The 15591-nt window shown below is 45.4% G+C and overlaps 1 protein-coding gene across 1 annotated transcript in view; it reads left to right on the top strand.

Moving 5' to 3' along the window:
• LOC120438415 overlaps positions 1-15591 on the top strand; it is a 190598-nt gene that overhangs the window by 89041 nt on the left and 85966 nt on the right. The window lies entirely within an intron of this gene.

The raw sequence follows: 15591 nt of genomic DNA, 5'->3' as shown, positions 1-15591 counted from the left end.
GGGCTCATTAGTACCTGACACGCCCGTTACTATAGCCCCTTGGAGAAGCAGCAGCAGCAAGCCATCGAGCTTGACGGTCGGGCATCTTCTTTATTTTATCGATACCATGAAAACAGGTGTGTATCATCTAGTCAACCTAGCAATCAACAAGTACCTCACTGACGAATGCAACGGCTGTAAGTTTGATCACCCCAGCCAGAGACAGCAAGAGTGTCTGCAAATCTCGGAGGATGACTTTTACGCTGAAAATTATTACAGCATCAGAAAAAGACTCCTCACCCCTCGCTTCATTCCATCCATTCAATGTCTGCTGATTGCCCGCAACATCAAAATGGACGACGTCAATGTCCGCATGGTGGCAGAGACTCTCTTGCACGAATTGAAATCAGTAAGGAAAGTCTTTGACGCCATCGCCAAGGCATACCACAATCTGGTGGGGTTGGACGTGGTGAAAATCGGACAGCTACGCTTGGTCACAGAGTGTTACAAAGGAGGCTGATAATGTTTTCTCTGAAACACTGATTCTTTCCAAAAAAACAAAAACGCATTGTACCGTATCTTTCAAACAGCTACCCTGCTTTTTTTTTTTTCCAAAGATGTATCCAGATTTTTCTTTCTTAAAATGTTTAACCTGCATTTTACCACATTTTTAAAAGCATGTATCCTTTTTCAAACATGTATCCTACATTTAGCGCATTTTTAAAACATGTATCCTGACATGGCCACCCTTCCAAGGCCCTGACAAATTACCCGAATCACTATGGGATAAGGATGGGGACTTACCCTGTGTACCCACGTAAACGGTGATGAATTGTGAAGTTACAATTCTTTTCTGTAAACAAAAAGCATTTTTATTTTGTATATAAATAAATGTTGATGTTGGGCGACGGGATTGTGTGCTTCAATTTTACTTATAATGTGCCAAATCACTACAACAGGCGGCTCAAGACGATGCCGTCCAGAGTAAGGATCTTGTTAGACAGTGTTTCTAAGATTTTCAAGTCCCATTACAATAACCTCAGTTTTATCTGAACTTAGAAGCAGAAAATTAAAGCTCATTATGTATCTAAAACATCCCAACCGTTTAACCAATAAAAGTGGGTATCATCTGCATAGCAGTGAAAATGTATGCTATGCCTTCCAAAGCATGTATAATGTCAATAGAACTGGTATTAGCACAGAAGCCCTTGAAGCTTCATAATTAACCTCAATGTGTGTGAAGAAGACTCTCCGTTTAATAATAGCTGTAATAAAATGTTATGGTCAGCGGTATCAAATGCTGCATTTTGGTCTAGCAGGAAAGATTTCAACATTTCAATATGAATGAAGGCTGAAAAACTCATTCGATTAATTTCTGATGACGGTTTCTGTGGTCTTCAAGTTTGTAACACCAAACATATTAAAGGATGATTTAAGGCTGTTTTGGGCTTAAGGTTCACAGGAACAATTTAATTAGACAGCCGTTTACTATTTTTCTTTATTTTCTTGCTTTCATCACTGACATGTTCATTATGATAACTATATCAGATGAGAAAATAAATAAAAATAGTAAACAACGTTAAAGGATCCTCTGATCTTGGAATGTTTCTCTCCGACACTCTCCACAATACTAAGGGGTTGGCAGTCCTTTAGAATAAAATTCAGGACTGCCTGGTCCAGAGCAGTCTTCCTAGATGCTTGATTTCAAAATAAAACACATATTAATTTAAAAAAATGATGATAAAGCTTTTCAGTATCAATATAGGCCGACTGTTCATTCTCAGTGTGTTTGTCTCCTCATTTTCATGTTTGGCTCTGTAATGCCTGAACACTGAGGAGGTGCTTTTGTTTGTGTGAGAAAGCTCCGCAGAACAGATGTGACATTTAACCTGCATAAAATGAAATAAATAATTTACACTGCAAGTCGCATTGCTGTTTTTCCTGTTCTGATAGATTACACCGAAACAAAGACAGACACACAGTTACCTTATTTGCAGTTAAAAGATCAAAATGATCCCACACAGCAGAAACACTTCTCTTTCTTTCAGGCTCCATTTTCTTATGGAGAGAGATGTATATTTATTTTTTATTTTTTTATCTTTGCGAGAGTGATTTTCCTTTTTTTGAGGCGACTCAGCCCATTGACAGATACGGATGCATTACCTTTTAAACACAGTTTGGCGCGTTGGCAATGAGCGATACAGCAGCTGTATCGCTCACATGGCTTTTTCTTAAAGCACTGATGCAGGTTTTGCTCTGTGAGCTTGATACATGCGCCGGTCGGTGTTGCTGGACCCATCACTACTTTAAGGTGTTTGGTGCCACGCTCCACCTTCAGGTTTAAAGCTAGTGTTGATGGAGGGAGTTTGAAGATTCAGTTTGTTCCACGACTTCATTTCACTCACTGCCTGTGTTTGTATGTCTGTCACTGCAGGACCAACATGGACCAAGAAGTCAGCGCTCTCATGAGGCTGACAAACCTCACAGAGGAAAGAGAGAGAACAAATACAGCTGTGACGAGTGTGGGATGGGTTTTCTGCTAAGTCTTATCTAAAACGTCATCAGGTCATCCACACTGGAGAGAAACCCTTTAGCTGTGACTTGTGTGGAAAGTCTTTTTCCAGGAAGAGTGGCCTAAAAGCACACCAACTCATCCACAGTGGAGTTAAAGTGTACAGCTGTGATCAGTGTGGCAGAGCTTTTACTCAGCGTAGCCACTTACAGAGTCATCTAGTTACCCACTCTGGAATTAAAGCGTACAGCTGTGACATCTGTGGAAAAACTTTCAGCCTGAAACAGAGCCGAAATACACACAAGTCAAGTCAAGTCAAGTCAAGTTTATTTATAAAGCACATTTAAAAACAACCAAGGCTGACCAAAGTGCTGTACAATAAAATACAAATATAAAATACTATAAAACACAGGTACATAAAATACCTCACTGATAAAACAATAAATTAAAAACAATAGGTTAAACCTTGCTGAAAGCCAATGAAAAGAGGTGAGTTTTAAGAGCAGTTTTAAAAGTTCCTAGGCTTGTGGAGAATCTAATGTGGGGGGGGTAAACTGTTCCACAGTCTGGGTGCAGCCACAGCAAAAGCCCTCTCTCCCCTAGTCTTTAATCTGTACCTGGGAACATCTAAAAGCATCAAGTCTGCTGACCTCAAAGATCTGCTGGGGCAGTAAATGCTAAGAAGCTCTGCCAGGTAAGGAGGTGCAGTACCGTTAAGAACCTTAAAAACCAGCAGTAAAATTTTAAAATCAATCCTAAAAGCAACTGGGAGCCAGTGGAGAGAGCAGAGGACCGGAGTGATGTGGTCTCTCTTTTTGGAACCGGTCAGCAGGCGAGCAGCAGCGTTCTGCACCAGTTGGAGGCGATGCAGACAGGAACGATCTAAACCAGCATAAAGGGAGTTACAGTAGTCCAGCCGTGAAGTAATAAAAGCATGGACCACCCTTTCTAGATCGTTCCTGCACAGGTAGGACTTGACTTTAGCTAAAATCCGTAGGTGATAAAAAGATCCCTTGACTACGGAGCTGATTTGTTTATCAAATTTAAAAGCACTGTCAAAAATAACACCGAGGCTCTTAATGGAGGAAGTACATTCAGAAGTTAGGGGTCCCATAAAATCAAAGGAAGGGTTGGGGTCTTTAGGAAGCCCAAACACAATGACTTCAGTTTTACTTTCATTTAGATGTAGAAAGTTAAGAGCCATCCAAGTCTTAACGTCAGACAGACAGGAGAATAACGGCTGCAGAGAGTCCTTACAGTCTAACCTCAGGGTTAGACTCAGTCTAAGGACACCTACGCATTCACATGGGACATGATGTGCACTGCTGTGATCAGTGTGGCAAACAGTTTACAACAGATGCACAGTTAAAAATCCACATTTACCCACTCTGAGGAGAGACCTTATAAATGTGACCTGTGTGAGAAGACTTTTAAATCTCCACGTTGCCTGAAAGCACACCAACAGATCCACACCAGAAAGACTCTACAAGTGCAGTTACTGTGAGGTATTGTGGAATTAAAAGAAACTGTTTTACTGCTACAATATATCTTATAGCATTAGCATTGCATTAATAACATCACATATAGCTTCAAGATAGTAGGGAGACATTTAACACACTGACACCATATTAACCTTTATTACAGGTGCAGTTATAACCATTTCTTATGTTGTTATATCTTTATACACAATGCATATTTGTGCTTGTTTCGAGTTGATGTTCCATCCAAAAGGTTTTAAGCTTCACTGGTGAGAGTGTCCAGGTGATACATGTTGGAGGGAGATGAGAACATAGTAGGGTAATTGCATACATGCTTACAACACACATATATATCACATATAACCTAGACACAGATCTGAGTAGAGGCCTGAATGTATTTAGCAAACCTGTAGCACTAGACTCTGCTTAACAACAGGTGACAAGGAGAAGAAGACCAGCCCATGGCGACCCAGAGGCCAAAGACCATCGCCTTATTTGCCAGGAAGAGGAACTTCTGTGTTTGCATGTATTTCTTAGAATAGATTATTGTCTGTACAAGTTGCAAATAATGTTCTTAGGAAGCAAATTATGTGCTTGTAAACGCATGAGGGGGCGTCATAATACCCTGACAGTATAAAAGCATTTTGAAATGTATTTTGGGTGAAGATCCTTGCTGATGTGTGCAGTAATCATCTTCCCACGCGTGTGCAAATAAATCATTGTTTTGACCATCCTTCTGGACTGTCTTGGTTTTTTACTCTTCACTCAATTGTGGACCCGTAACATTTGGTGCATTGGCCCGGGGTTGAGTTGAGGACGGATTTGTTGGCGGTGTGGACGTCCGAAGGGGTCACGCAGACAGATCCGGCGGTCGTACTGAGTGGACAAAGGGCAGCCCATCTAAAAGGTAGGCACCACCTGTTGAATTATTCCAAAGTGTGCCGAATTGGATTTTGAAATTAATGTCTACTCATTAGATTGCTGGTAAATGTTTGTGTCGTAATGGTTTGAAAATTTGCAAAGTCGGATATAATCTGTCGAGAATAATATTGTTCTGATAATAATAACGGATACGTGACAAATGACTTAAGAGAATTTAGAAAAATAGGTAATTGGTAATTTTAATTGGTGAAACGGTTGGACCGGCTTCGGTCATATACTTAATGTAGAGTTGTGATGGTTGTTTTAAATTAAGGTAAATTTCTGTAGAACGGCAGTTAGACTGCTAAGAAGTGCATTGTTCGGAGGTGACGCTCCACATTTCTTAGGGACGCTTAAGATTTTCCGTTGGACGGGATAGTTCGATTAGCAATCGTGGACAACTGGGGACGGTCCAAAATAGCTAGTGGTTGGACCACTTTACCGTTTGGAATGGTGTTTGCACTTTTTTGGGTAGTAAAGCTTGGAGCTTGGGCGTTGGACGCTTTTAAATTGTGTTAGAGTTTTTAGAAATTAGACCAGAGACAGGTTGGACCTGATACTGGGTAATTGACAATAAAAAACTTGGAGTTTGTCCCTTGGAGGGTTAATTTAAATCTGTCGAAATTGTTGAGGTTGTGCGATGTCTGGCCTGATAATTGTTGTTATTGTAATTACAAGACGTCACTGTATTATAATGTAAAAAGTTTTTATACCTAGAAAGTCTGTGTGAGAGACGAAGTTGCAGAGGACATGTTATTTTAAAGTCGTATGTCTGTGTGTGTGTGTGAAAGTGACCCAGTTGTGAATTTCTTAGGTTACCATTGACTTTGAGTGTGACTTCCTGTTTTCAATTTAAAGTGCGACATTCGTGTGTATTGATCCAGTACTTAAACCATGAATGAAACAGGATGTCATTTTCATTTAAAACATTGAGAGAATAGAGAAGATCAGTTCAACACGGTCCCATTTAAAATACATATAACCAATGGATGGTCCTGACATCCCTTTGTCCGACTTGGAGGGTAATGTGACTGACGCATTTGTGGCAGTTAGTTTAAGACCAGTACCTGAAGGGATTGCAATAGAGATTTTTATTTCCTGTGAAACGGTGGATGTTCCTTATGAATATCGCACGAGTATGTTGATAACAGAAGAACAACTGGCTGATTTTTTGATTGATACCATGTATATTGTACAAGGTCTAATTCATCTGGTTTATAGATCTTATGAGCCTAATTATGAGAACTGAATTGCAGGGTGACTCGTATGTTGTTATCGCAGTAATATCTTGTTGTTTAAAAGCTTTAATGGTGTGGTCTCTTTGTGTGTTTATAAGTGGTCATTTTGTGCATTTGTAGTATTTGAAATTTTGAAATTTGCTGGTGTTTTCAGAATACCCCCAGTGGGTGCGGTCACTTCCCTTTTTTCTCGGGGCCTTTCTTGAAGGCCTCATACGCACTTGCAATTAGAGATCTAGTTCCTCTTTTACTGTGGACAATATGTTTAACTGTTTTTTATTAATTTCTATAACTGCACATATGGTTGAAGTGGCTGCTTTTGAGTTACAGTTTGAAATGCTGAATATTCATGTACACCTTGTTATTATCTGTTGACTTTAAACATTAAACCATTTATCTGTTGAGTTACGGATAACTTGAGACTTTACACAGAGACAGCAGGGTGCGGTCCTACCCCATAGGGAAGTAAAGGGACATGTTTAATTATTTCTCGTGGAGCGCTGAGCTAACCCGAGAAGGCCAGGGAAGTCACTTTGAATTATACATTTATGGTGAAATACTTAATTTTTGTTTTGGCATTTTATTTGTGTGTGACATAACTGAGGGACATGTGGAGCCGTTAATTACCTGGTGCGTAGGTGTCTGGCCATGACGCCTTGATAGGCATGGAATGACTGTGTGAGATTATACTTCTGGCTCTGTGTTTTACAATGAAATAAATGATGTTTATGTTTGCAATTAATATGTGATTTTTGGTTGGGTTTGCTATGTGATATATGAATACTGAAGGCTTTTGAATACTTTTATACATTGAGAAAACTCATAATAAGTAATACCTTGTTTTCACTTACATGTGTTCTTTTTGCCTGTTGGTTTGGGTGAAACTGTGATATTTGTCGTACTGTCGGTTAAATACTTGAAATAATTTTGCTAAGATTCCTGTTAGTATTCAGACTTTACAAATGGTCTTTATATTTATGTGAATATAGTCAATACCATATCCACTGTGAGTTTGCTGTGGGCAATATTGCGAGATTGTGTAAGGACTGTTGTTGGTCGGTAACTGGACTGCTTTTCTTGAATTTTGCTATTGACACTGTCCAGTTGTATAGAATCATGCTCATTTCCGGTTCCTGGAGGATAAGAATTGTGCCCTTAGGGGAGGATCGGCTTATGGTTACTTGTGTCGTGCGAGGTGAAACGGTGGAAGAACCTCATGAGTTTTCCATTGCTGTTGACCTTACAGAATCAGAGTTAGATGACTGGTTGAGCAGGAGCCTGGATCTGTTTGTCATGATAGCCGACTTGTGCGAGGGTGCTGGTACTACTGACTGGGCACCTACAGAGGACAGCCTTGGAGAAGGCCCATGATGAGTGTTTTTATGTGATGTTGCCTTGTTTTCTATGTGATCTTTGTTGTGCTTAGACGTCTCTGACCAAGAACTGAGCTGCACGTTGAAACGGTTGACTGCAATCACACACACTTGGGTTGCGATTCTGTCTTTTCTTATTACTGTAGATACGATTTTTACAGGGGAAGGCCTGGCTTCTCGCTTGCAGTTAAAATAATGTGGATTTGTGTTTACTTGGTTCCTGTGACAATAAGTACATTTGAGACACTTGATTTTGAGTTCGAAATTGTGGCTATAGACTGTTATGTTGTGATATTTTATTAAATAGGCTTAGTAGAAGTGTTGCTGGGTGCCAGGGGAGCTTGGCCCTGGTTCCTCTTTTCTCACTGGTGCGTGGTGTGCAGCTGGCCTGCTTTCTGAGAAAGCACAGTGAGGCCTTTCAGAAATTTAAAGGGGTTGGAAATAGCATGAAACGCATGAACAAACACACTACAGCATATTGAGGGTTTTTGGGGGAGTTTTCAGCTGCCATTTCCATTTTCTCTTGCACAGTAAGTTTGGGGTGTTGTCCAGGGGTTGGCTGTGACGACTGCTGAAATAAAAACTGAATTGTGAGTCCTGAGTTCACCGTTGTGTGTGTGTCACCAAGCAGGAAAAAGAGGAAGTGACTGTTTGAGCAGTGAGACGGCCTCTGTGACTGAACAGGGAAGCGTCCGGGGGTAACTCGGAGGGAGGAGTCGACAGCAGCCATTTTGAAGAGGTGAGTGCTGTCTTGCAGGGGGAGACACAAAATGGCGGACAGCTCGGCCAGCGGGCAGAGGCGTTACAAACCACTGAAGGATCAGGTGGAACAGTTGAAAAAGGCCATACGGATGGCCTGCCCGGGTACATCTAAAGAAGCAGAAAAGGAATGTCAAGCCATGGAAGCTGAGGTATGCAAACTTTTTCAATCCCAACAGAAAGGGCCAGATGATAGGGTGCCCCTGGACCTTGTGCTTAAAACTGAAGGGGAAAGGTGTGAAACAAAATTGAAGAGTTTACAGGAGGAATGTGGAGGCCGTTCAGTAAACAGGAAAACAAAAAAGGAAATGAAGGCCCTGAAGGCAATGCATGGAAATTGCTGTAAGTGGATGATGATGAGCAATGCAGTGCCATCCTGGATGAAGGAGCAATTGGAAAAGACGGAATCTGGAAAGGAGGTGGATGAGAAGATAAAGGGAACAGAGGATATGGTGAGTATAATGAAAACTTTGCGTCAGTTGCAGGAAGACAACAAAAAGATGGAGGATCAGATGACAAAACTCACCTCAAAGGAGGAAGAAGCAAACAGACACCACACACCAAAAATATATCCGTGGATCCCACAACTGCCCAGTGCCCCGCCTCAGGCTCTTGGAGTTGAAGCCCCGCCACCCTACGTGATGCCTATGATGACCTTTGAGGGGGGACGAGTGCGTGGCCCAGATGGACAAACTGGCATTGTGCTTGGGGGAATCGCAGATGTTAAATACACAGGCACAATCACAACCACCCAACCAGGAGAGACAATGACAGGGGGACAACCAACCCCAGAGGAAGCAGGGACACTGATAGCCTCAGCTGCAGGTGGGGTCTCGACCTCGCCACACGATGACGTGACCATGCAGGACTCAGGAAAGGCTGGGAGCCACGGAGAGCCTCACAGCGAGGCTCCACTCACACCTCCACATGAGGATATGGGATCACCAGACGACGTGGTCAGGAGGCCATCATTTGTTGATTTGCCAACCCCAAAAAGAGAAGGACAGCTCCAGACAGGTAAGTCACTTCCTGTGAGGAAAGACCGTTGGGAAGGAGAAGTACATGGGTTCATGCATGAGGACAGAGACGCCATACTAGCGGTCTTGGACACACTGACCTCGGTGAAGCAGAAAGCCCTGAGAAAGCTCGCTGAGGGAGAAATCACAGCCCGTAGGAGTTCATCAGAAGAAGAGGACCCAGAACAGGAAGACATCATAGAAGGCGCTTCCTCTGACCCAGGCACCAGTATCAAACTGCGTAACAGGAGAGTGAGCAGAGATTCAGGCACAAGAAGGACATCCAGTGGCAGAGGACAACGCCAATCCGTGTTTGACGTCCCAAGGGGCTTGGAAAAACCCAAGAGGGGCAAGGGAGTGAAGTTCAGGGATGAAGCCACAACCGCAAGTTTGAGTTTGCCACTGATAATGGGCCCCAAACACGAACCAATCTATCGCGCATACAAGGTAAGAGACCTGGACGCATTGGTCAAACAACTACCACCCATAACAGAAGGGGGAGCAAAATGGCTGAGGAAACTGAACATGTTGACAGAAGGAGACGAGATTGCCATTGGAGACTTCCGCGGGATCGCTGGGAGATGTATGCTTGGGTGTGGCCTGGCTGACGTGGAAGAAATCGCCGAGCGACCCATCACGCCAGCGGCGTGCCATATCGTGACGTGCAGAGTGACCTAGCGGACGCAGTTCGTGAGAAGTACCCGACCCCAAACACTGGAGCCATTCCTAAAATAATTTGGGATCCACAACACACACCTAGTGAGTTTTTAGCAAGAGCAAAGGAGCAGTGGATGTCAGAAACGGGAATACACCCCGGAAGGGAAGGAGAAAGTCGGGCGTGGTTCCGTGCTGCGGTCCTTGCAGGGCTGCCCAAGCAAGTGAGAACTGATCTGGAAAAGAATCCAGACTTTGCTGTTGCAGACTCCACCCAATGGGAGCGGCATGTCACGCACAGATTGATGCTGGAACAGGATGACGTGAACAAACAGAGGAAGGAGTTGGAGGAAGCGCAGGCGTTGTTGTTAAAACTACAGCTGGCAGAGGCAAAGACTAAAGTGAGCGACAAAAAGAAAGAGGTTAAGGAAGCCACAAAGAAAATAATGGTGGTGAAGCCCCAGCCTGATCCCGTGCCTGAATGGCCAGATTTGGATCCCAACGTCTACCCTGATGACCGCTGGCCCGTAAATGCACCAAGGCAGCGGCAACCCGCGGGGAATTGGGGAGCTGGTAGACAGTATAGAGGGCGTGGTGGATCCGCACGGGGAGGACAAAGGGCTCGTGGTACGGGGAATCCCAGCAACACGCCATGGAATGTCTGTCTGAGATGTGGAGCAGAAGGACATTGGGCGCGAGACTGCCCCGAACCGCCCATGAACTATCGAGGGCGAGGCTGCCAAACCCAGGCACGCGGAGCTCCCAGAGGAAGAGGTGCATACAGAGGAGGGCATCAAGCCCCAAACCCAAGTGCAGCGCCAGTCGCTCAGTATCCAGTGGCTGACTGGAACTGGGAGGAGGAGCAATACTGACGGGGCCCTGAAAAACCCGACAGCGTGGGGATGGCAGATCCCATGCTGTCAATGACCGTGGAAGGAACACCATTGACCTTCCTGGTGGACACTGGAGCAACTTACTCAACACTGAGAACCACACCAAACAGTGCAACACTCTCCAGCCACACTGTGACAGTGGTTGGTTTTTCCGGGGTCCCGATGACTCTGCCACTAACTGATCCAGCCCTGACAAAGCTGGGAAAACAAACTTTGAAGCACCAATATGTGGTGTCACCACAAGTGCCTGTAAATCTCATGGGCAGGGATCTGCTCGTGAAGCTGGGAGCCACTATCATGTGTTCTGCAGATGGACTTACTGTCAGTCTTCCAGGAGGAAAAGAGTTCCCGTGCCTGGGGACATTTTCAAAGAACCAATATCTGCTCCAAGACTCTGAACAAGCTACAGCCGACATATACTGGGGAAGGCTAGTAGAAGACGGCATTCTCAGACAATATCAGCTGTGGAAACCCTGGATAATGAGCCTGGCCGTCTACACCCCGCCGCGTGATCCATACCACGTCACTCTTTTTTATGATAGGGACGACGATGACACGTACCGAGAAAGCTTTCAATCTGACCTTGAAGGTCAAATTTGGAACGTGCGTAGCCACAACATCTATGTTGGCCCGGAAGGAGTAGCAGCGGCTGTGAAATTGACGGACGAACAACTGCCTTGGTACGAGATGGGATCAGATTCAGCTCCTCATGTCACATTGGCGGTCCACGTAGGTCATCAGGCTAGAGAAATGGGACCGATGGTCAAGCGGGCGCTGGATAACGCTTGGTGGCAAAGTACTCAGATTCCAAATGTATGGTATGCGCCAAAATGCAAAACGTACCGAATCACCTGTCTGTCTACTGATGCAGTGGTTCTGGAACATCAGGAAATCTCAAGAACACACGGCAGGGAAAGAACTGACCATCCTGATGCAGTCGCCGCGCTTTCACAACTACCTGACACTCTGTGGTCTACGGGGCCCACTGACGTCGGCCTCGCTACCTGTTCACCTGTCCTGTTTCAGCTGAAGTCTGAGGCGCCAATTAATAGACCACAATACAGACACAAACCAGAGGCTGAGGAAGGAATTGCAGAAACCATTGAAGGGCTGCTGGAAGTAGGTGTGCTTGAGCCTTCACAGTCGTTTTGGAACACACCTATTTTGCCAGTGGAAAAACACGGGACAGGAAAGTACAGGATGGCACATGACCTCAGGGCAATTAATGCCATACTGCGCACTGACACTGTGCCTGTGCCAAACCCATACACGGCGTTAACCGCCATTTCATGGGACCAAAAGTGGTTTACATGTATTGATCTTGCTAATGCTTTCTTTTGTCTCCCTCTACATGAGTCACTTAGGGACATTTTTTCATTCACATACAGAGGCCAGAAATACAGATACACACGCCTGCCACAAGGTTTCGCACTGTCCCCAGGCATTTTCAATCAGGTGCTGAAAGATGCATTGTCACCATGCCACCTGCCTGAAGGTTGTACATTAATTCAGTATGTTGATGACCTTCTCATTGCAGCCCCTTCAGCATCAGCCTGTACAGCAGCCTCGCTCGTGGTTCTGAACCGGTTGGCAGAATGTGGGTTCAAAGTAAGTAAAGAAAAACTGCAGTTGGTCCGACCGGAAGTAACATTTCTGGGCCGAGTCGTCGCACACAGGTCAGTGGGTTTGATGAACACACACAGAGACCAGATTCTGACACACCCACAACCAAGAACTGTGAAAGAGCTCCTTTCCTTCCTGGGTTTGACAGGGTACAGCAGACAGTTCATTCCTAACTATGCAGGCAAAACGGCCCCTTTAAGGGACCTGATAAAAAAGGTGGGCGTTCGAAACCTTAAGGCTGAATTGCCCTGGACGCCACCCACAGAGACAGCATTCATTTCACTGAAGCAGGATCTGTCAAGAGCCACAGACCTTGCTACACCTAACTATGACGAACCATTTTACCTCGATGTTTCTGAAACACATGGGATTGTAAATGGGGTGTTGTTTCAGAAAAAAGGAGGAGGCAGAGATGTGCTTATGTATGTCAGCATAAGACTAAATCCAACAGAGGCCAGGCATCCCACATGCACACAACACGCAGCTGGGGTAGCAAAAATCATCCAGAAAACAGCACATGTAGTGAGAGAACATCCACTTAAAGTGCTCACCACACACAGTGTAGTAGCCTACGTGAACTCACAAGCCTTCACCATGACACCACTGACACAGCAGAGGTTGAGCAAAGTCCTAGACGCTCCAAACTTGACATTCACACATGAGGGAATTAACATGGCAGACTTGATGGGGTCAGGGGAACCACACGACTGTGCCAAAAAAGCTGAAGCTGAAGAGAAAGTCAGAGAAGACCTGAAAGCGGAGCCCATTCCCGGAGCCGAGGACTGGTTCACAGACGGCTGCTGTCACCGGGATGAAGAAGGACTGAAAGCAGGCTACGCTGTGGTTTGCAGAAGAGGAAACCAGTATGAAGTAAAAGAAGCTGGAAGAATTGAGGGTCAACAGTCAGCACAGAGAGCTGAAGTAATAGCCCTGACTCGAGCCCTCAGACTGGCTAAGGACATGAGGGTGAACATTTACACTGATTCAGCTTATGCTTTTGGGGCAGCTCACGTGGAACTTGCCCAATGGAAGAGAGCAGGTTTCAGAACGGCAACCAATGCCCCAATAAGCCATAAGAAGGAAATGGAGGAACTGGAAGAAGCTCTGAATGACCCAGACGAGGTGAGTATCATAAAATGCAAAGCACACTCTCAAGAAAAAAAACAATGGTGGGCAAAGGGAACCAGAAAGCAGATGAAGCTGCAAAAGAAGCTGCTGGCTACAAAGGACGAAGGCAGATGGTGGCAGTTATCGCTGAAGAAGAGTCAAACACGGACGTGTTGGAAGAAACCAGAAAAGCCCAGGAAGAGGCCACCCCAGAGGAAAAGGAGGTGTGGCAGGCCCGAGGAGCCCGGAAAGAAGGAGATCTATGGAGAGGACCCCACGGGCGACCGGTTCTGACAGCTAAACTGGCTGAAAAGAAGGTAAGGGAAGCGCATGGGCTTGGTCATGTAGGAGTGACACAGATGGAGAGAAACTTGTGTCACTGGTGGCACCCTCACTTGAGAGACATGATAAAAGAAAAAGCCAGAACGTGTCTGATTTGTGGGGCACACAATCCAAAACCAGCGGTGAAGCCAGAACCAGGTAAGTTTCTCATGCCAGAGAGACCGGGAGAAGAGATTGTGATTGATTTCACCGACATGGTAGATCCAGGTCCGGGAGGGACCAGGTATTTGTTGGTATGTGTGGATGCTCTGACCAGCTGGCCAGAGGCATGGGCGACAAAGAGAGAGGATGCAAAAAGTGTGATTAAATGTCTGATTAACCACTACATTCCAAGGCATGGATTTCCTAAGAGAATTAGATCAGATAACGGCACCCATTTTAGAAATCAGGATTTAGCAGAGGTGGAGAGAATGTTGGGGGTTCAGCATAAGTTTGGGACAGTGTATCATCCACAGTCCCAGGGGAAAGTAGAAAGAATGAATCTAAATTTGAAGAACAAGTTAGCTAAGATCTGCGCGCAGACAGGGTTGAACTGGGTTGCGGCCCTGCCAATTGCTTTGATGACCATAAGATGCTCTGTTAACCAATCAACAGGTTTCACGCCCTACGAGCTGCTGACAGGGAGGCAGTTTCCGGCGCCCTGGACAGTGGTCCCGGAGGAGCAGCCCAGAAGAAGTAACAGGTCCCATGCTGAATATTTTAATGAGTTGAAAGCTCTTGTGTCCAGTTTCACAACACAGGTCACCTCTGGAGGACCCACAGCAGAAAAGGAGGTCCCAGATGCAAAAGCAGTGTGGCTGAAAGTCATCAAGAGGAAGTGGAAGGAACCGCGCTGGACCGGTCCGTACGAGGTGACGGCCAGGACGAGCACAGCGGTTCGGCTGAAAGGGAAAGGCGACACCTGGTTCCATTGGACGCAGTGCGCTGCAGCAGACGAGAGCTTGGTGGAGAAGAACTCAGCTTCACCAGACACGGGTGGTGAAAATCAGAGGCAGAATAAATCCTCTCACCTGTGCAACGGGCCGACCAGTAGTCCACCTGGAAGGCCGAAGCAAGAAGAACAGCCCAGGAGGAGATCGCCACGTCAACACAAAGGAGTGGTAACAAATTAAGGAGAAAGAAAGGCGCACTATTTTATGCTAAAAGTACAAATTTCACACAATACAATGCACCCACACGAATCAGAGACACGTAATGGGACACGTGAAGAGAAGAAATTGGTAAAAATGCTTCTCACAACCACATGCTTGCTAGGTCAGATAGTGTTAGTTCTGGCCGTGTGTTTTCTTGTGTATTTTTTGCAGACCGCCCTGGGGAACCTGTCCGAGCACGGCGGCCAGTCCAGCCCACCACCAACTGAGAAACTGGATACGGAGATGTGGCCATTGAAAAGACCAAAGCGTGAGGTCTCGGGTAAGAGGGATGGGTGTCTCAGCGCATTTAATGGCATAGAACTGGACTACGTTAAAGGGTCCACAAGCTCATACACGTTTGATTTGTGTGGAGTGATTAATTGTAAAGGAGCAAACAGCAGCTGGAGGGGATATGATGTGTGGGTTTGTAGTCATCCTGATATTTGTACCCGGGGAGGGAACCCTCACTCCACCCGGGGAATCCGCCCTGTTCTGGCGTCATACACGGCAGGGCAGTGGTGCATTCCTGGGTGGGGCAATGTGGTAGCTTGGACAGGAGTAGG

Source organism: Oreochromis aureus, linkage group 3 (genome assembly GCF_013358895.1).
Source record: "Oreochromis aureus strain Israel breed Guangdong linkage group 3, ZZ_aureus, whole genome shotgun sequence".
Taxonomy (NCBI): domain Eukaryota; kingdom Metazoa; phylum Chordata; class Actinopteri; order Cichliformes; family Cichlidae; genus Oreochromis; species Oreochromis aureus.
This window is presented reverse-complemented; position numbering and strand designations above follow the sequence as displayed.